Source organism: Molossus molossus, unplaced genomic scaffold (genome assembly GCF_014108415.1).
Source record: "Molossus molossus isolate mMolMol1 unplaced genomic scaffold, mMolMol1.p scaffold_m16_p_16, whole genome shotgun sequence".
Taxonomy (NCBI): Eukaryota; Metazoa; Chordata; class Mammalia; order Chiroptera; family Molossidae; genus Molossus; species Molossus molossus.
The window spans coordinates 23,494,870-23,516,333 of NW_023425351.1; positions in this window are offsets into that span (position 1 = coordinate 23,494,870).

Sequence of the window (21,464 nt, forward strand, 5' to 3'; positions counted from 1 at the left end):
TGCCAATCTACAACTGCTCTAAGGAATAAAAGGAAGGTAAAAAGGGAAATTCTGGCAGTTTCCAAAGAAGTCAGCCCATAGTTGGATCATTGTACTATTAAACATATTTTTGATGTGAGCGAACAGAGAACGAAATGTGTCTTCTGGGAAAGATGTGAGTTGATAGAAGATCATGATTATTAAAAATTTTGAGATTCTAATCTGGCCAATGTGACTCACTGGTTGAGCATCAACCCATGCACCAAGAGGTCACCAGTTAGATTCCCGGTAAGGACACATGCCCAGGTTGTGGGCCCAATCCCCAGTGGGGGCATGCAGGAGGCAGCCAATTGATGTTCTCCCTCATTGATGTTTCTATCTTTCTCTCCCTCTCACTTCCCCTCTCTCTCAAATCAATAAAGGAAAAAAAAATTTTTTTAATGTTGAGATTCTAGAGGAAAGCTGTGTTTTATGTTGGTAGGGAGCATACAGAACCTTAATTTTTTGTTTTTGTAGGTTTTTATCCCTTTTAAGTTGGAATGAATCTCAATTTTTTTTGCTTACTTTCCTTTATAAATCCTTTTCTGTTCCCATTGGCAGATGTCAGCTTGGATGTCAATCTGGAAGTGGAAGTAGATTCAGAAAGCAAAGTTCAGGTCAATGGATGCAGAAGAAGGATGGGGAAAGGGATAAGACCAGGGCTTTAGCTAGGGAGGCTGGGAAGTTCCTCCAGAGAGGACACATGTTTTGGGCTTATCTTATTGGGCCATGTTGAAGATGTTGTTTTATTTATTTATTTTTTTATCCTCACCCGAGGACATTTTTCCATTTTTTGTTCAGATAGAGCGGGAGGGAGAGAGAGGAAGAGAGAGAGAGAGAAACATCAACGTGAAGGGACACATCGAGTGGCTGCCACCCGCACGACCAACCAGGGCTGGGGACAAACTGCAACCGAGGTACGTGCCCCCAGCGGGAACTGAACCCGGGTCTCTCTGTACCGCAGGCCGACGCTCCAACCGCTGAGCCAAACCGGCCAGGGCGAAGATGTTGTTTTAGTATAGCTCCCTCATCATGAACAGATTCTTGCTATGAGATTTTCCTAGAGTAGGTAGTTGGTTAGGGATAACGTGGCTCTGACTAACAGTGAGAAACAAAAAGCCTATATCCCAGAGGAACAGGGACTATGCAGAGTAGTCCCTCCCACAATTTATCCAAAAGTTAGATATCATCAAATCACTGAATGTTCAACTTAGAAATGACTTGAAGGGATCATTGGGTTTAAATAAAAACCAGAAAGGTTAAGTGAATTACCTGAAGTCACTCAATTAGTTGCTGGTAGTTCTTATGACTATGGTCAGTATTATTTCCATAATATAACAATACCATTTGAACTTCCTTTTCCAGCAGAGATATATGAACAAACTGAAGTAAGAAAATGAATTTAGGTAGTGTCATATTTATATACCAATGCTGAGGTACTTTTTTTTTAAATCCTCCCTGAGGATATTTTTCCATTTTTTTGTTCAGATAGAGAGAGGGAGAGAGAGAGAGAGAGAGAGAGAGAGAGAGAGAGAGAGAGAGAGAGAAACATCAACGTAAAAGGGACACATTGACTGGTTGCCACCCACACGACCAACCAGGGCCAGGGACAAACTGTAACCGAGGTACGCACCCTTAGGGGGAACCAAACCCAGGTCTCTCTGGACCCTAAGCTGATGCTCTAACAGCTGAGCCAAACAGGCCAGGGCAAGGTACCTTTTCTTATATTGATAAATCTCATCACATATAAATCTCCATAGGCATGAGAACACAGAGAATCTTCTAGGCACCAAATTTTAAGTTTCTATGTGCACACACTGCATATACCTGTAAGCTGAATCTTGTCATTGTAACATGAGGTTTTTAAATGCATTGCCAACTTAAGAAGCATTAATTCGATTTTCTACCTAGTTCACCTTGGAAAATAGAGATGTTTTGATATAGAGTGATATGGTTCTCAAAATAATGACAAAAATGTGTGGTTGGAGAAATAACATGATGCAGAGGACTTACATGTGCAGTAAACAAAATACCTAAGTCCATAAAAATCACCACTGACAGAATTTGTCTTACATGTAGGAATAACTTTTTGAAAGGAGTCATTGGAGAACCAGTTTAAATAAAGCATAATATAGGGTATAGTTAAAATTAAAAAGACATGGCACAGTCATCCAACGAATAAAGAAATACCAGAAATAACAGGTAACTGCTGGGCTTATTCCTGTTATCTGCATCTCCTTGCCCTTTAAAGGAGTATCCCAATGTGTGCTTATACTAGAAAAGTTCATGGCTACTTTGTTAAATGAAACATTTGTTGAAAGGAACCTACCATTTCCAGCGACAGCCTATGGTGGACAGGTGATTTGGGATAGCTTGTAACTGTGCTTTAGATAGATTAGTAACTAAACTAATAGGAAAGGCTAAGGGAAGGATCTCAAAAAGCACAAATATCTAACTGCTTCACAGGTAACAGTAACTTCTAATAATCTATTCTGATTATTAAAACTGTTCATCTTCCTTGTAGGAAACTAGGAAAAATTAGAAAGGTATAAAGAAGAATACAAAATTCCTCAGGTTACAGAATCAAAAGATAATCTCAGTTAATATTTTGTTGTTTCCCTTGAGCATTTTTCCCGAGCTCATATATTTTTCATAATTGGGGTAACACTGTGCTCCTAATCGTAAATCTTTACAAAAAACACCTCCTTTATTTAAAAGAAAACTAATTGAGGAATCTTTTCCAGATTCCTAGATTAGGTTTAGGACCTGTGTTCTATGTTCTCCTAACATCATAAATGTCCTCCGTCATAAACATCACATTTTTTTTAAATCATTATTGGTACAATATGTATTTTCCTTGCTGAATGGCAAACTGTGTAACAGAAATTTGATTGTATTTATAAACTGTCATATTCATTACTCCAGCCCCTAACAAATGCTAAGTCTTGGTAGATACCCAATAAACCTTTTGAATGAACAAACTAAAAATTTGTTGAATGAATGAAGTATAAAACAATCATCCATAAGCCTATCACCCAGAAATAACTCAATTTTTTTTTTTTTATCCTCACCCGAGGACATTTTTCCATTTTTTGTTCAGATAGAGTGGGAGGGAGAAAGAGAAACATGGATGTGAAAAGGACACATCGAGTGGTTGCCACCCGCACGACCCAACCAGGGCTGGGGACAAACTGCAACCAAGGTACGTGCCCTTAGCGGGAACAGAACCCAGGCCTCTCTGGACCGCAGGCCGACACTATAACCACTGAGCCAAACTGGCCAGGGCATAACTCAATATTTTATAACCAAAATTTTATAACTTACTTTTTTCTACTTAAAATTATATTTAAAACATTTTTCTATATCTAAATGACATCCATTTTATTGCCTGCATGGCATTCCATCAAAAGATGTATCATAATTCCTATTCATTCTTCATTGTTGATCACCATCCTAATAACCCTGCTTTAAAATTTTCCTTCAATATCTTACTCTTGCACCATGCACCTTTAAGTAACATCCCCACAGAATCATTTCTGGATCCTTCAAATATAAATAATATCTGTTCACTCCCCATATTGTAAAATGAGCATATTACTGTCCCTTTAGATGTTCACACACTTTTCTGCACCTTGATCCCCCAAGGTCTGTTTTCTGTACTTTTACTTCTAGAATGTCAATGTTACTATTTTTATAATCATAGTTAAGTCTTCTGCTTTAACTGTAGATAGATTTAAAGTTAAAATTCAATATAGTTATTAATTATTGACTATGTAAAATTGTTTGCTGTAGAACAAAGTCATAGGCTCATTATCAGTTGCCTTTTTTATATTCATGGCTTGGTTTTTCCTAGAATTATTGTCTTAATTATGTTCCCAATCTTTTTCAGAATTTTAGTCATGAAAAGTAATATATTATGCCCTCCCCTCTTTTTAAAACTTTCCTCCTTGAGCACTCTAATCTGCTGCTTTCATACTGGTAACTTTCTTTTTTAAAAATTATTATTATTATTATTTGCTATTAAATGGGTCAACCTCAAAAGTAAAATAGCCAGTTATTTTACCAGCAAAATGAGTATATTCAGGAGATGGTCATTTTCTAAATCTGATGCACAGCTGTCTTCCTGAGACTTCTCTTTTCTGTTTTTCTAAATTAAATTCAATTTTCATAATCATATTATTTATTTCTTCTTGCTGTCTGTATTTCTTTTGCTAGAATACATCCACAGATAACTTTCTAAAAAAAAAGATGTATGATTGGTAAATTTTCTGAGTTCTTGCATTTCTGAAAATGGTTTTCTTTTACCCAGATACGTGAGTGACACGTTAGCAGGGTATACAATTTTAGGATGAACATAGGCTTTTTCCAGAATTGAAAAATATTGTTCCCTGTGTCTTATCATATGGTGCTGCTGACAAGAAATTCAATGTCATTGCCCTTGACTGGAATCAAATCCGTGACTCTTTGGTCTAAGGGCCAACACTCTAACAGCTGAGCCAAATTGGCCAGGGCTCATTTATTCATTTTAAGTTGGAGACTCTTGTTCTTCAAGTGTGGGAAAATCTTTTGCATTATTTCTATGATAGTTTTTCTCTGTTCTTTCTTTCTGAAATTTCTATTATAAGATGTTCCCCCTCTGTTGACCTTCTGTGTTATTATGTTCTCTCCTCCTGGAACTCTTTGTTTTGGGTTCCACTTTCTGGAAAGGCTCTTATGTAACCCCTAGCTCTTAAATTAGTTTTATTTTACAACCATATATTCAACATCTAGGCTTTTTATTCTTTCTCCATTCTTTTTTTTTTAACTCCCATTTTTTACTTTATAGTATAATATTTTCTCAAATTTCTTTAAGAATCTTAACTAGAAAGTTTCTAAGCTTTCTTTCCTTGAATTATCTATTTCATTCATGATCATTCGCAAAAATGTTTATTTTGGTTTCTCCAACCCTCTCACCTGCTTATGGTCCTCAACCTGTTCTCTTCATCATTTTAGGTTTATACTATCAGTTCAATGGGGTCTCAGTGGGAAGGGAGGCAAACATACATGCATTTTGGGAAGACCTTCCTGAATGCAATGGGAAGAGTAAATTGGAGGGACAAGGACACACAGACAGGGAGTTATGGATTTTGGGTCATTACTGAGGCAGGATAGTAAGAAGTTAAGAAAATTCCTTGGCAAGTGGAATGGGAAAACTGAGACAGACAACTGATTCAAACTGGCCTCATCCAGCACCCTGACTCACCTGCCACCTTCTCCCTTGCACACCCACTCCCTTAAGCATCAAGCCCTCAGGACAATGAGGTTCTGATCAGCATCAAATAATCTTAGGAACAAAGCCTCAGATTTGTTGACCACATGGACAGAATTTTGGTCAAACTAGAGATAACATCTAGGCTTCAGTTGTGTTCCAGCTCCATGCCCAAAAAAGCAGCAAAACCAGATGAAGCAACACCATGGCTGACATCAGGACCAGATGCAATGACTAATGATCCTCTACCCTAGCACTGACCAGTCAGTAGAGACCACAACCCTGACCCTACATGCTCATTTTCATGAATCAGAATATTAAAGGACACACTTGGAAAGCTGATGAATATTCTATTGAGAGCCTCCCCTAAAATTTCTGCCTTTAGAAAATAGATAAAAACCCTTAAGACAAAGGACCCAGTGCACATTCTCTCTCTCTCTAGAGTGCCCCCAGTGCCTTCTTCAGATGTGTATCTTTACTTTATTTCTCCTAAGCCCTATGGGTCCCATAAGACTTACAACCAGGAGAGCAGTGGGGAACAGCAGCTCATCCCACACAAAACCCCTGAACCTATCTCCAAAGGCTCTTCTTTTGACTCTGTAACTTGTTTCCTGAATCCATGCAGCCCAGCTGGCTTACTTCTTCTGCCTCCATGACTTTCTTTCTAAAAGGCCAAGGCAGCTCTCTGAGCAGCCCATTCTAATATTTTTGAGTGCACTTTTGCTTTGCATGCTAAATAAACTTCCTCTTGTGCTAGAGTTCTTGGCTCTGAATTCTTTCTTTACCGAATTCAAGAACTGAGAGCCAACATTGCCGGTAACAATTACCACCGGACCTCTATAGAATGAGTATCAGATGCCAGTGAAAATAGGAGCTGTACAAGACAATGGCAAGGTCTCCTGTGGATTACTCTAAGAGCTCAAGACACTACCTGTGGGCAGCCACACCCCTATTCAGGGGTCTGTGGGGCAGGGCTTCCTTTCAGTTCTCCATCAGTCAGTGCATTTCTCAGCATCCAGAAATTATCATTGGGGGCTTTATCTCCTTTCCTCAGAAAATGGCAAGGACTTTGTTACCTATCCCTTTATTTCTCCAGAAGTTAGGAAGTAATTTACCCTGGGGAGATGACTCAGAATATTAGAAAAGGGGCATAGTTCTGCTTCTTTAACAAGCTTATGCCTTGATAGACAAGACTGACCTTTCTATTTACATCATAATACATCAAGTTTTCTGTTTTAGGTTCCAGATAATGAATGGAGGGCAGGGAGAGGATGTGTGTGAACTTTCTGTCATGAAGGGCAATTTGCAGGAACTACTCCTCTTACAATAGTTGGTCATAAGAAAGAAATCCATCATCCAAGCATTCTGAATTGGTATTTATATTCAAGAACATTTCTTCACTCTAAAGAAAGACTCCCAAATTGCTCTCCTAGGAATGTTATTTGTGTTACAAAGGGGTGAAAGTGGTGGCGGGTGTTAAAGAAAGGTTAAATATACTTTTAAAAAATATATATGTTTTTATTGATTTTTTAGAGAGAGAGGAAAGGAAAGAGAGATAGAAACGTTGATGTGAGAGAGAGTCATCAATTGACTGCCTCCTATATGCCCCCCACTGGGATAGTCTGCAACCTGGACATGTTCCCTGACCAGGAATCAAAATGGGACCTCTCAGTCCATGGGATGATGCTCAATCCACTGAACCATGCCGGCTGAGCTAAACATACTTTTCACTGCAGAATTTTCTGGTGTTTTACAATATTTTTTCAGCAGTGAAAATCCCCAAATCTTCAGCATTTCCCAGACTTGTTTGACCACAGATCATGTTTACTGTGGGACTAGTTGGGAAATATAATAAGCCAAGGCATCTTATGAGGAGTCCAGCTACACTTTCTTTCTTTGCCATTCATATTAAAGTCCATGATTAGAACTACTGAGTCATTTTCTACTGCTTTTATGAGAAACTTTTAAAATGATACTTTTTACCCTTGAAGAAACAGTTTTGGGTCATGGGGAGACATTTATTTCCAGTGTTCCTGAAGATTACCCTGGGAAGAGTTACCTTACAGCAAGCAGCTGCTGAGCCCTCCCTTGCTATCCAAGAAATGGTCAGGTCTGTTTGCACACTTCCTAGTCAGAGTAATTTAGCCCATTGGAAATCTGTGGGCCCATCTTGCAAAAAGGACTTTTGGGGGTATGAAAAGGCAGAAGTGTTCTAGACAGAACTGAGTACAGTGGATGACACTGGGTTTTTCACAAAGGATATTCAGTTACTCAACAGGCAGTAGGCAATGAGGATTGCAGGGGTAAACAGAGATGATGGGCAGTCAACATTCAGGAGCTGTGGATTTCAAAGATGTTGCTACTGGTTGTGGGTTCAGACCTTTTGTGAACCTTCTTGCAAGCTCTGTTTATCTCTGAGGGTTCTGTCATTCATCCGTGGGAAATGTAATGTTAGCTATTACTGTGAAACCTACAGTTAACTTTCATGGGTGTGCTTGTTTGTCTCCCAGCTTGTTGTGAACGTACTTCCCACTTCTTTGTAGTCCACCGCTTACATGTGATAAGTGTTTGTTGATTGTTGGAGATTTACTATATATGGCCGACATAAGAGAAAGGCTACATCAATTCAAAGTGATTTCATAACTGTGAGTCAACGAACTCTTGAAAGGATGGTTATGTGAAACCTATATGTGGGAAAGAAAGGATCCATCTGATTTGCCATGTTCACCGTTCTCTCTTGTGTAGATTTTAGAAGTGATCTGAGCAACAATGTTCCCAGGTCAATGGAAAAGACTTAATGGCCTCGAGCTGCAGTGAAGTTTAATATTCCCATTTATAAAAAGTTAAATATAGATACATATTTGAGCCTCACCTCATTTTCCAACGTGTTTTCTTTGCACTTTAATTTTTAATAACTGTAAAGTTCTGCCTTGTGCTTAATGTACTTTCATCTTACCAGCAACAACAATAATTGCAATAAAGGGATTTTATTTGAATGGAGAAATACAATTAAATAACCTGATAGATTTCTTCTTGTAAAAAATCATTCCGCCTTTTGAAGCAGAACACCATGTCGAATTTCTGTTTATGATGGAATTTATTCTAAAAATCTTTACTCAAAGAATTCATTAAGAATAAAACTCCTCAATGCAGCCTTGCAGATAGAGAGTGTTACCTGGCTCTCTTCCTGTGGGGACACACTAGATTTCCGAGTATGGCAGTTGTCAAACTACCTCAGTACTGTTTTGACTCTATTACTTCCTAGCTGGGTGACCTTGGGCAAGTTATTTAAACTTCCCAAACTTAGCCCTGGCCACTGTGGCTCAGTTGGTTGGACGTCTTCCCATGCACAGAGAGGTCACATGTCTCGGTTGTGGGCTTAATCCCCAATAGGAGACATGCAGGAGGCAGCCAATCAATGTTTCTCTCTCTCTCTCTTTCTTTCTCTCTCCCTAAAATCAATAAAAACATATTTTAAAAAAATTTCCCAAGCTTATTTCCTTATTTGTCAAATCATTATAAAATATCAGTTTCCTTATTTGTTCCTCTTAGATTTGTGGGATTAAATTAGATAGTGAATTCAGGACCTAGAATATAAGAAGCATTCCATTAACATTAGTCATTGTTGTTGGGCTAATGACCCAGTTGTTATGGCTAAAGGTAGTGAGTCTATCTAATCTCAGTTCCTCAGAGTCTAGCATTATGCCCAGTATTTTTAGGTTTAACACATGTTTACTAAGGAAATAAAATAAGTGTAATCACTACGTTTTTATTCTAATACCAGAAGTTTTTCAGCTATCCAGCTGATTTTTAAAAATTTAATTAATGGACTTTGTTTTGTAAGAGCAGTCTTAGGTTTATAGAAAAATCGAGCAGAAAGTAGAAGGAGTTCCCATATATTTTTTCTCACCCCCTCACCTATTCTCTTCTTAGTTTTTCCCTATTATTATTATTACTATTAATATCTTATGCTGGTGTGGAACATTTGTTACTATTGATGAGCCGAAGTTGATGCATTATCATTAACTAAAGTCCATAGGTTACATTAGGATTCACTGTGTTGTACATTCTGTGAGTTTTGATGAGTGCATAATGTCATATACCTACCCTGATAGTGTCATACAGAATCCTTTCTGAGGCCTAAAAATCCACTGTGCTCCACCTGTTCCTCTCTTCCTCTTCCCTCCCAACCCCTGGCAACTACTGATCTTTTCAGTGTCCCAAGAGTTTTGTCTTTTCCAGAATGACTTATCATTGGAATCATACAAATTATAGCCTTTTGAGGCTAGCTTTTTTCACTTGGTAATACAATGTGCATTTTAGGTTCCTTCCTGTCTGCCTACATTTTTATTCATGAATAGTATCATTTTGATTTGGGAAGTATCTTTTGGCTGATGTCTCTCTACTTAGTAAATGTCTGGTCGCTTAAGGATTATTTCTGTGTTGACACTTCTATTCTCAACCTAAACATTTATTGATTTAACTGAAAGTAGAGGCACTCAAAAGGAAGTTTTGCATTTTAAGGAGGGGTTCAAAGCAACGAACATTTCTAATTAAAAATAAAATACAAGAATATATATTTATCTTTTCTATTCCAAGGTCAGTAGTTCCCCCCACTTCCTGTGGAGGCCTCTGTGCCCCACAGGCCACTATGGACTTGTCAGATTCTCCAAGTGTGACCTGGATAACCACTGCCATCAAGCTGGCTGAGAGCTCATTTTCTTCTCCACACCCTAAATGCTCCTAGACAACCTTACTATTTATTGTTTCATTCTTAGTCTCTGCTCTACTGACAGGCAATAGAAAATAATCACTCACCATAAATTTTTAGATTTGCCTTTTATTCATCTTATCTGTCTCCCTGAATCAGTCTCTGGAAGGTCCACCCTCCAGCCTGAGGGAGGCAGCGGGAGAGCATAGACACACTGCCTGTGTGTCTTTCCAGGCCAGCCCCTGACCAGTAGGCCTCTTCCGGATTTCATGTTCTTGATAATTTTATGTTCATCCTATTCCACAATACACTCTGAGATACAGTCTCTTCTGCAGCCCTTCAGCTTCTTCTTAACTTAATGTTTGTACCTTTCAAGTACTTATAAACAGGGTGTTTCTCCACTGGTCTAAATTTAGAAAATCCATAAATACACTTATTTGGCTGCTTCAGTGCTTTGTTAAAAGCCATTTCCTGAGTGCTTGAACTTTTCATGGGGCTTTTTGCTGGGGAGATGGATAAAGAGTAGGCTTTTCACCAAACCCCTTAAAGCTGGGTGATCTGGATTTCTCTAAAAGATCTGCTGTATTCCTCTTGTTTCCACTTCTGTTTCTAATCATGGGGGAGGCTCCTGATCATGGAGCACAGTACCACTGGGGCCACCTTTCCCGTATACACAGGCAGACTCCCCTGTTCAGGGCCAGGGTGGTGAGCCTGGTCGGAATGGTGTTAGGAGTACCAAGAGGGGGCCGGCTCAGAACAGAGTCCTGTGTCTATCCAAGTCTCAATCACATCCCCAGAGCAATATTAGAGCCCCTGAAAATATGTCACCTCTTTGAGCCAACTCCATACTTGACTAAGAATCAAGAATAAGGCTAAGGATAAACATCAGCAATGGCTGGCAACCAAAACTTGGGGGTTTAATGAAATATAAAAATGCCAACCTATGTTTGTATCTTCTGGGGTTTTATCAGAAATCTTCTGGGGGTTGCTGAAAGTGGCTACACAGATTCTCAGGTACTGCCCACTGAGACTTTTCCTCTGGGAACTCTAGGACATTGTAGCTTTCTCCCTTTGGGTCAAGAAAAGTGTAACAGTGGCTTGCCTTATTTATGCTTCCTCCGGAAACCTTACTTCCCTTATCTCTAATCCTCATTAGAACCCTGCTAGGAAGTAGATACTGTTATCCGCATTCCATAGATGAAGAAACAGAGGTTCAGAATGGGCAAGTAATTTGGCTGATGTCTCGCAGCTGATATAGGGAAGGGTGCCGGGATCCACAAAGAGCTCCCCCATCCTCTTCCTCTTTTTTTCCTACTCAGGCCCCCAAGGAGCTCTGGGGAGGAGTGGGCATTACATGGTTGAGAAGGAACAGGCCCCTTATTTGTGGCATGCTCCTGGGTTGTCTCTTCCCTCAGTAGTAGCCACAAGGTCTGATTTTGAGGAATACCATACTGCCTGTGCTCATGTCCCTCAAGAGAACACGAACTGAAATGTCTGGGCTCAGTGGGAACATCCCTGAAAATGCATCCAGGCATTATCCAGAGTAATTTGCTGTTTGCTTTCGGTTTTTCCTCTTTAATTTTAATCCTCACACCTCTTCTGTGTACACCATGCTCAACTTCCCATTCCATCCATCCTTCACTGCCATTCCCAGGAGCAATGGGGACAATGTGATCGCAAATGTGCTTATGCATTTCCTCAAAATAGATCCCAACCTCCCCAAGTCGCTGGGCCTTGAAAACTTGTGCGTAGTTTCTCATTCTATAATGGGTGGTATAAGTTGATGCTAATGCTTCACACCAGTTTCTAAATTAATATTTGCTGTATGGAGTCCTGCTAATTAATAATGTACCTTTCCTGAGGTTTCAAGTCAGCTATCTGAAATGGAAAGGAGGCAGAAAGCAACTTGCAAATTCTGTGCATAATGAAGTCGGGAACAAGCTCACATAATGAAGACAAACAATTATACAACATTTGCATGATTATTTTTTTTTCCTTACAACATGAGACAAGGCACAAGGAGCTGATTAGCATGCTTCCCTGCTGGGAGTTTTGCTTCTTATTTCCCTACCATTTGGTAGGATTCTCAAAGCCAAGAGCAGGACACACTGTTTGGTTAAAATTTTCTTATATTATTCTAAGGACTGTCAGGCAGCCAAGATCACACTGCCAAATTCAACCTGACACAAGTGACTTCTGTATCTGTGATGGTCCCCAGGGGTGTGTCCCTCAGCTGATATGCCTAGGCCCTGAGTTTGATCCCAATTCAGGTTGCAACCACTGAACTCAACTGTCCAGAAAGTACTAACACTATTCTTACCAGTTCTTCAAATGTTTACAGAGCATCTCCTATGTTCTCGCCTCCGTGCTAAACATTGGAGACAAAAATGAACATGTAAAACCCCTGCTGCCTTTGAGGTATCCACTGTCCACCGAGGAAGACATGGAACAACACGGGTGGAGAATGCTCTGTGAGTACAGAGAAAGAAGTCTACTCTGACCGCGAAAGGAGGAAGGGTTTGGGAAGTGCTCCACAGAGGGGACAATGCCTGAGATGAGGCTGGAAGGAAGAACACGAATGGTCAGCAAGCAGAGGGAGGGTGGTCTCTCCAGACAGGGCAGCTTTGGATGGAAGGAAGCAGAGCTGTGAGGAAGCCCCTAGTGTTCCAAGAACTGCAGGTGGTTTCCTGTCATGTGTGAAGATGTGCAAAGAGGAACGTGCTCCAAGGCAGAGTTAGAAAGGTCAATAAGGGCCAGCTCCTGAAGGACTCTGGACCTGAAACATGATCCTGGGCTGATGGGGACCCAGTGAGGCTTTAAGTAGGGAGATGACAAGGAAAGACTTGCTATTTATTATTTATTTATTTATTTATTTTTATATTTTTCAATCCTCACCCAAGGACATTTTTTTCCCATTTTTTGTTCAGATAGAGTGGGAGGGAGAGTGAGAGAGAGAGAGAGAGAGAGAAACATTGACGTGAAAGGGACACATCAAGTCGTTGCCACCCGCATGACCCAAACAGGGCCAGGGACAAACTGTAACTGAGGTACGTGCACTTAGTGGGAACCCAACCGGGTCTTTCTGGACCACAGGTTGAAGCTCTAACCGCTGAGCCAAACTGGCCAGGGCAAGACTTGCTCTTTAGAAAACACACTCAGGCTGTTTGGACTAGATGGATAACATATAACATGATGATGATGATGATAAATACCTTTGGGTCCCTCCTATGTGCAAGGCACAATGCTGGACAAGACAAGAGCAGAGACACCAGTCAACCTTTAGACCTATTCAGCTGGGGTCAGTCCAAGGCGCTTGAAAAGTTGTCAAATAGCAGAAACATTAAGATCCTGTCTTCTTGGATTCCAATCCCTGATCTGTGACTTTCTAGTTGTGTGACTGGGTAGGCCATATAAACTTCTATGCCTCAGTTTCTTCATCTGTGAAATTATGATAATAATAAGACTCATCTCACAGAGTTATTGCTGTGAGGATTAAATAACTTTTAAGTAAAGTCCTTAATATAGCTTTTGGAACGGAGTATGTGTTCTGTAAGTGTTAGCTTTTATTATCTAAACAATGGCAGGGGCTGGAGATGGAAGCCATTGCCTCAAGAAATGTTAAATGCAAGAAGAGGTAGAGGAGACGTCCAAACCAATTTCATCATTTTGTTTAGGCAACGGGGCAGATGGTGAACATAGCAGGAAAGCAGTTTGGAATGAGAAGGTGACAAGATTTATTTGGGAAATACTGAGATGGAAGAATCTGGGGGAATATTCCAGTAGAAATATCTAAGCAATGGTTGTAAACAGGAGTGTGAGCTCTGGAGAAAGTCTGAGCAGGACTGGACAACTGGAATCCTCAGCAAAGGTTGAAGCCATGGTCAGAATGACCTAGGAGGAGCAGGATGAGACCAGGGAGGAAGCTGCGGAAAGCCAAGCTCTAAGGGGTAGCCAGAGATCATGGCGGAGACTGAGAAGGAGTAGTTCAAAAGTGAGGAGAACCAAGAAAGGATGGTATCATGAAGCCAGAGGCATGGGGGACAGGAAAGCTCTTGAAGGACGTAGTAGTCAGAAAAGTAAAACACTGCACAGAAGTGCTGTTACGGTGCAAAGTTTGAGAGATACCCACTGGATTTGGCAACCAGGAGACTTTTGGTGACTATATCAGTTAGGATCTAGATAGCAAAAGAGAAACCACCCTGTTTATTTCAACAGAGAAGATTTAATATAAGGAATTGAATAAAGAGGAGTTAGAGGGCTTAAAAACAACAACAAAGGGAACATTGAGAAAGCACAGAATATTAATTGTAGGGAACAACTTGCTCTCCTCGGGCCCAGGAAAGAAGGCAGAAGTGGGAGCCCGTGGAATCCAGGCCCTCAAGGGAGAAGTCTCATGGAGCTGGTCTCAGGTCTCTAAGGAGGGGCTGCTGCTAAGCTGGTTCTGATATCCCTGGAGCTCAGAGAAGGACCTCATGGAGCTGGTACTCAGGGAAGGGTTCCCATTTAGCTAGAGCTGATGCCTTAGAAGCTTGGAGGATAGGACCCAGCAGAGCAGGAGCTGGGACCTCTGTGGAGAGGGCTATGAGGGTGGCCCCAGGAGTGCTGGTAGAAGCTGGAGACTGGAACCAGTTACTACGCCGGTGGTGTGGGGATGATGCTGGTAAGATGCTGGCCACATCAGCAAGCAAGCAGGAAAAGCAAACCCTTTCTGCCTCCTCCTGCCTGCCAGCATCTCTCTAGTATCTTTTCAACAAGACCCAGTAGAAACCAAATGACCAAGGAGAAATACAGTTGCAGACTTCTGGCCCTAGGATCCCAAAGCAGAATGTAGAAAAGTGGATTGAGGCCAAGTGACATGCTTTATAATCTACACAGTGACCCTCACAAGTGTAATTTTAATGGTTTGGAGGAGAGTCATATAGCAATGGGTTGAGAAGCAGAAGTGAAGACAGTGAATCAAGACTATTTTTCTAAAAAGTTTTGCTGCAAAAAAGAGAAGAGAATAAAGTGGCAGGAAGAAGTAGATACAATGTTTAGAAAGGGTGTTTGTTTATGAAGAAGGAAGATTCTAAAGCAAGTTTCAACCTGAGGCTACAGAAAGGTGTTCCATATCAATGAATAAAAGCATCTCGAGGAGATGGGAAAGATGAAACCCAGAGCACAGGTGAAGGGATGGGCTGAGACAGAAGCAAGAGAGCATAATTCCTCAGACAGGTGAAGAAAGATGTTTTTGAAAACCAAACAAAAATGTCCACTTTGCAAGTGACATGTTGAGTCTACCCAAAGTGAGGCAAAGGGAAAGTACCTCTCATCTCACTGAGAAAATCTCTCAGGTCTTCACACACCTTCTCTGACCACCCTATCTAAAATTTTAACCCATTCTCCCCCCCCCAAAACTAGAAATTTCTTTCTACTTTCTACTTGTCCTCCTTAGAAAGCACATTCTATCTTAATTATTGGATTTATTGTTATCGCTCCATAAAGGCAGGGATTTTTGTCTGTTTTTCTCAGCACTGTGACCCAGAGTTAAAATAATGCTCGGCACAAAAAAAGTGTTCGTTTTTTCCTTTGTTTCTCTTGCCTTGGGTGTTGTATCAGTGAAGATTCTGCTGTGTGTGGTGACTGAAATTTTGTTGCCTACATTTTCTTCTAGGATTTTTATGGATTCATGAGTCACATTTAAGTCTTTTATCCATTTTAAGTTGATTCTTGTATTTGGCTAAGTTGGTGGTCTAGTTTCACTTTTTGGCATGTAGCTGTCCAATTTTCCCAACACCATGTATTAAAGAGGCTGTCTTTACTCCATTGTATGCTCTTGCCACCTTTGTCAAATATTAATTCAGCATAATGTCTTGGGTCTATTTGCAGACTCTCTGTTCTGTTCCACTGATCTATATGCCTGTTTGTGTCCCAGTACCAGGTCATTTGAAACAATGGCTTTGTAATATACCTGATATCTGATATTGTGATCCCTCCTACTTTGTTCTTCTTTCTCAAGATTTCTGTGGCTCTTCGGGGTCTTTTTTGGTTCCATATGAATTTTTGAAGTATTTATTCTGGTTCTGTGAAATATGTCATTGGTATTTTAATGGGGATTGCATTAAATCTAAAGACTGCTTTGAGCAGTATTTTAATGATATTAATTCTTCCAATCCATGAACAAGGTATATGATTCCATTCTTTTATATTTTCCTCTATTTTTTTTTTCAATGTCCTGTAGTTTTCTGCAAATAGATCCTGTACTTCTTTGGTTAAGTTTATTCCTAGGCATCTTAATTTGTTTTGTTGTAATGGTAAATGAGATTGTTTTTTCAGTTTCTCTTTCTGTGAGTTCTTTATTTGTGTAAAAGAATGCTATAGATTTCTTGATGTTAATTTTATATCTTGCTACTTGGCCAAATTTGTTTATTAAATCTAGTAGATTTTTGATGGGGTCTTTAGGATTTTCTGTGTACAATATCATGTCATCTCCAAATAATGACAGTTTCACTTCCTCCTTTCCAGTTTGGGTCACCTTTATTTTTTCTTCATGTCTAATTGCTGTGGCTAAGAGTTCCAGTACTATGTTAAATAAGAATGGCAAAGTGGGCATTCCTGTCTCGTTTCTGTTTTTAAGGGAAATGCTTTTAGTTTTTGCCCATTAAGCATGATGTTGGCTGTAGGTTTTTCATATATGGCCTTTATTATATCGAGATATAATCCCTCTATTCCCACATTTCTGAGAGTTTTTATCAGAAATGGGTGCTGAATTTTGTCAAATGATTTTTCAGCATCTATTCATATGATCATATGGTTTTTATCTTTTATTTTGTTTATGTAGTGCATCACATTTATTGATTTGTGAATATTGTACCAGCCTTGCATCCCTGGAATGAATCCCACTTGGTCAGGGTGAATAATAATTTTTTTAATATATTGCTGGATCCTATTTGCTAATATTTTGTTGAGGATTTTGGCATCTATGCCCATCAGGGATATTGGTCTGTAGTTTTCTTTCTTTGTAGTATCTATATCTGGCTTTGGAATTAGAATTATGCTGGCCTCATAAACTGAGTTTGGAAGTCTTTCTTCTTGAATTTTTTGGAATAGTTTGAAAAGAGTGGGTATCAGTTCTTCTTTGAATGTTCGGTAAAACTTCCCTATGAAGCTGTCTGGTCTTGGGCTTTTGTTTGTTGAGAGATTTTTTATTACATCTTTAATTTTCTTAGTTGCTATTGGTCTGTTCAAGTTTTCTATCTCTCCCAGGTTCCGTTTTGGGAGACTGTGTGCTTCTAGAAATTTGTCCATTTCACCTAGATTGTCTAATTTGTTGGCATATAGTTAGTTGTTCATAGTATTTGTTAACAATCCTTTGTATGTCTGTGGTGTTTGTTGTTACTTCTCCTCTTTCATTTCTGATTTTGTGTATTTGGGTTCTCTCTCTTTGTTTCTTGGTGAGTCTAACTAAGGGTCCATCAATCTTGTTTATCTTTCAAAGAACCAGCTCTTTGTTTCATTGATCTTTTGAATTGTTTTTTAGTCTCTATGTAATTTATTTCTGCTCTGATCTTTACTATTTCTTTCCTTCTACTTGCTCTGGGTTTTTCTTTTTGTTTTGTTTCTACTTCTTTAAGTTGTGAGGTTAGATATTTGGTTAGAAATTTTTCTTATTTCCTCAGATAGGCCTGTAGTGCAATAAACTTCCCTCTCAGGACTGCTTTCACTGCATCCCATAAATTTTGTGTTGTTGTATGTTCATTTTCATTGGTTTCCAGGAAGTTTTAAAATTCTTTGTTGATTTCCTCAGTAACTCATTCATTGTTTAATAACATGCTATTTAGCCTCCATGTGTTTAAATGTTTTTGTTGTAATTGATTTTTAGTTTCATGCCATTGTGATCTGAGAAGATGCTTGATATTATTTCAATCTTCTTGAACTCATAGAGACTTAGTTTATTTCCTAACATGTGGTCTATCTTTGAGAATGTCTCATGTGCACTTGAGAAGAATGTGAATTCTGCAGTTTTGAGGTGTAATTCTCTGAAGATATCTATTAAATCCATTTGATATAGTGCATCATTTAGAGTCTCTGTTTCCTTGTTAATTTTTTGTCTAGAAGATCTAGACAAAAAATGTCAGTGGGGTGTGGAAGTCCCCTGCTATGAGTGCATTGCTGTCGATTTCTCTTTTGAAGTCTTTCAGAAGATTTTTAATATGTGTTGGTGCTCCTATATTGGGTGCATATATGTTTACCAAGGTTATATCTTCCTGTTGGATAGATCCTTTCACAATTATGTAGTAGCCTTCTTTGCCTCTCATTATGGCCTTCATTTTGAAGTGTAATTTATTGAATATGAGTATTGCTACCCGAGCTCCTTTTTCCTTTCCATCTGCTTGGAATATTTTTTCCTATCCATTCCCTTTCAATTTATGTGAGTTTTGTTGTGAGGTGGGTCTCTTGTAAACAATGTATATGAGTCATGCTTTCTTATCCAATCAGCTACTCTGTATCTTTTGATGGGAACATTCAATCTATTTACATTTAAGGTGATAATTGATATGTACTTGTTTATTGCCATTTTTTATTATTGTGGTTATATTTTTCTTTCTATTTCTTCTGCTAATTACAGAAGTCCTTTTAACATTCCTTGCAGTGCTGATTTGTTGTTAACATATTTCCTTGGCCTTTTTTTTGGGGGGGGGGGCTCTTTATTTCTCTTTCTATTTTGAATGATAGCCTTGCTGGGTAGAGTAGAATCAGATTCAGATCCTTGTTTTTCATGACCTTGATTACTTCATGCCATTCACTTCTGGCCTATAGTGTTTCTGTTGTGAAGTCAGTTAATAGCGTATGGGGGTTCCTTTGTAGGTAACCTGTTGCTTATCTCTTGCTATCTTTAGGATTCTCTCTTTGTCTTTAATTTTTGGCATTTTAATTAATATGTGTCTTGGTATGGGCCTGGGTTTGTCTTACTTGGGGTTCTCTGTGTTTCATGTACTTGTATGCCTTTTTCCTTCACCAAGCTAGGAAAGATTTCTGTCACCATTTCTTCAAATACATTCTCTAACCCTTGCTCATGGTCTTCTTCTGGAACTCTTATGATGTGGATGTTGTTATGTAGCATATTGTCCCACAGTTCTCATAGGCTGTCTTCCTGTTTTTTAATCGTTTTTTTCTATTTGGTTCTCTGATTGGGTGATTTTTTCTACCCTGTCTTCTAATTCACTGATCTGGTCTTAAGCTTCCTCTACTCTGTTGGTTATTCCTTCCAATGTGTTCTTTATTTCTGCTGTCCTTCTTCATTTCCCATTGGCTGGTTTTCCTTTTAAGAAGAATGCTCCCCTCCCCTTTTTATTGATTTTAGAGATTGCGGAAATGAGAGGGAGAGAGAGAGATAGAAACATCAATGAGAGAGAACATCGATTGGCTACCTCCTGCATGCCCCCACTGGAGATTGGGCCCACAACTTGGGCATGTGTCCTGACCAGGAATGAAACTGGTGACCTCTTGGTGCATGGGTTGACACTCAACCACTGAGCCACACTGGCCAGTCCAATTGGTTGGTTTTCAATTTTTCTATATCTTTACTCATGTGGCTGAGTTTACTCATGATTATTACTCTGAACTCTCCCTCTGATATCTTGCTAAATTCCCTTTCATTTATTTCATCTTTTGTAGAATTATCTTGTTCTTTCATTTGAGATTTGTTTCTTTGTTTCACCATTTTGGCTATCTTGGTGGGTTTTGGAGCCTGTCAAATTTTCCCATGGGTGTTGGCGTTCGACTGGTTGTGGCTCCCTCTACTGGGTTTGGATGAGTATGGGAGGACCCATGTTAAACACCAATGTCAAGTCTTACTTTCCTGGGTAGATTTGCAAGCCCAGGAAAGGTTCAGTTATACTGTAGCTTTTTTCTGGAGGCTATTAGTCTCACTTACTTGATGGACCTTGCTTGTAGCCCTCAACTGAATGAAAAAAAAAAAGAAATCCCTCAGGTGTTCATGGTAAGAGGATTTCCAGCAGGTGGGGCAGATGCTTGCTGGCTTTTAATGAGCCTCAATTTGCATTTCTCTGGCCTGGCTGGGTGGTGATAAATTCCTGAGAGAGGGGCTGTTGCTTCTCCCCAGGGCTCTGGGAAGGGGCTCTTTGAGTAAGAGTGCTACTGTCGTATGAGGGAGTGGTTCGGCATAAAACTCCCAGTGCCCTCCCAGCTCTCCAAGTCCCAAGTCTCTCTACACAGTTCCAGCCCCGTTTGCCCTCCCTCTGCTGGAGCCCAATGTGAGTGGCTGTAGCTAATTTAGTGCTCTGTCCTGGCCCTCTGTGCTGTGGAGCTGGCTTGGGATTTCAATGCCAGGGGAGCTGCTCACAGCTAAAATAGCTGTCTGTGGGCTCCTAGCTCGCCCTCTCATGCTTCCACAGTTCCTACCAGGCTTGATTTAGTGTCTGCTCCCTGCCCCTGGTTATACAGATCCTCTCCAGCAGCTTTTATGTTGTTTTTTCCTGATGATTTGTCTTTATTTTAGTTGTAATTCCAGTTTGGTCCTGGGAGATGGTCTGTGTAGCTTGCATTCACTCCTTCACCATTTGGGAATCTAACATGCACTGTTCTTAGAGAAATCACTGAGTAATAGGACTCTGCTCTGGACTATTCCCATAAAATTATTTTTATTTCTTTTTTAGAAACCTAAATTTAGTGCACCCAATACATGTGCATACATACACATGCCACATAGAAATGCACAGACATCACACACACCCACAACACACAAACCCAGGAAGGTACTTGATTTATTTGTGTACATACACCATTGCAAGGCTTGCCATCAACCAGAGATGTTAGGGAAATAATTAAAAGAATAAATTAATAATTTATGAATGAAACTAATGTTTTATCTGTAATCATTTAATCAGAGCACAGAGCCCTCTACGCCTAACCCTTACAGTTTTAAAGAGTCATTTATTGATATTGGAGTTTAATTTCCTTTAAAAAGAAATTTAAAGTGTGGGCAGCCCTGTCCAGGTAGCTCAGTGGTTAGAGTGTTGTCCTAATACACCAGGGTTTCAGTTTTAATACCCAGTCAACCAGTGAATGCATAATTAAGTGGAACAACACATTAATGTGTGTGTGTGTGTCTCTCTCTCCCTTCCTCTCTCTCTGAAATTAATTCATAAATAAAAAATTCAAAAGTTTGGGATAAAGGGTTCCTCCCCAAAGCTTTTGCTATTACTATAGTTTATTACATTTATTTATTTATTTACTTTTATTGTTGAAAGTATTACAGATATCCCCCCATTTTCCCCCATTAACCCCCTCCTCCATGCTCTCACCACTCTCCTTCTTTCCCAAACCTAATGTCTGTGTCCATTGGTTGTTCATTATTTTATTAATTTTGAAAATTCAATAATTTGTTGGGTATTTTTTCCATTAAAGAGAGGAAATCTCTCTGAAGAGAATGGCAGTGGGAATTGCCAGCCTGCAAGCATCCCCTTCTCCTGACAAAAAGACACA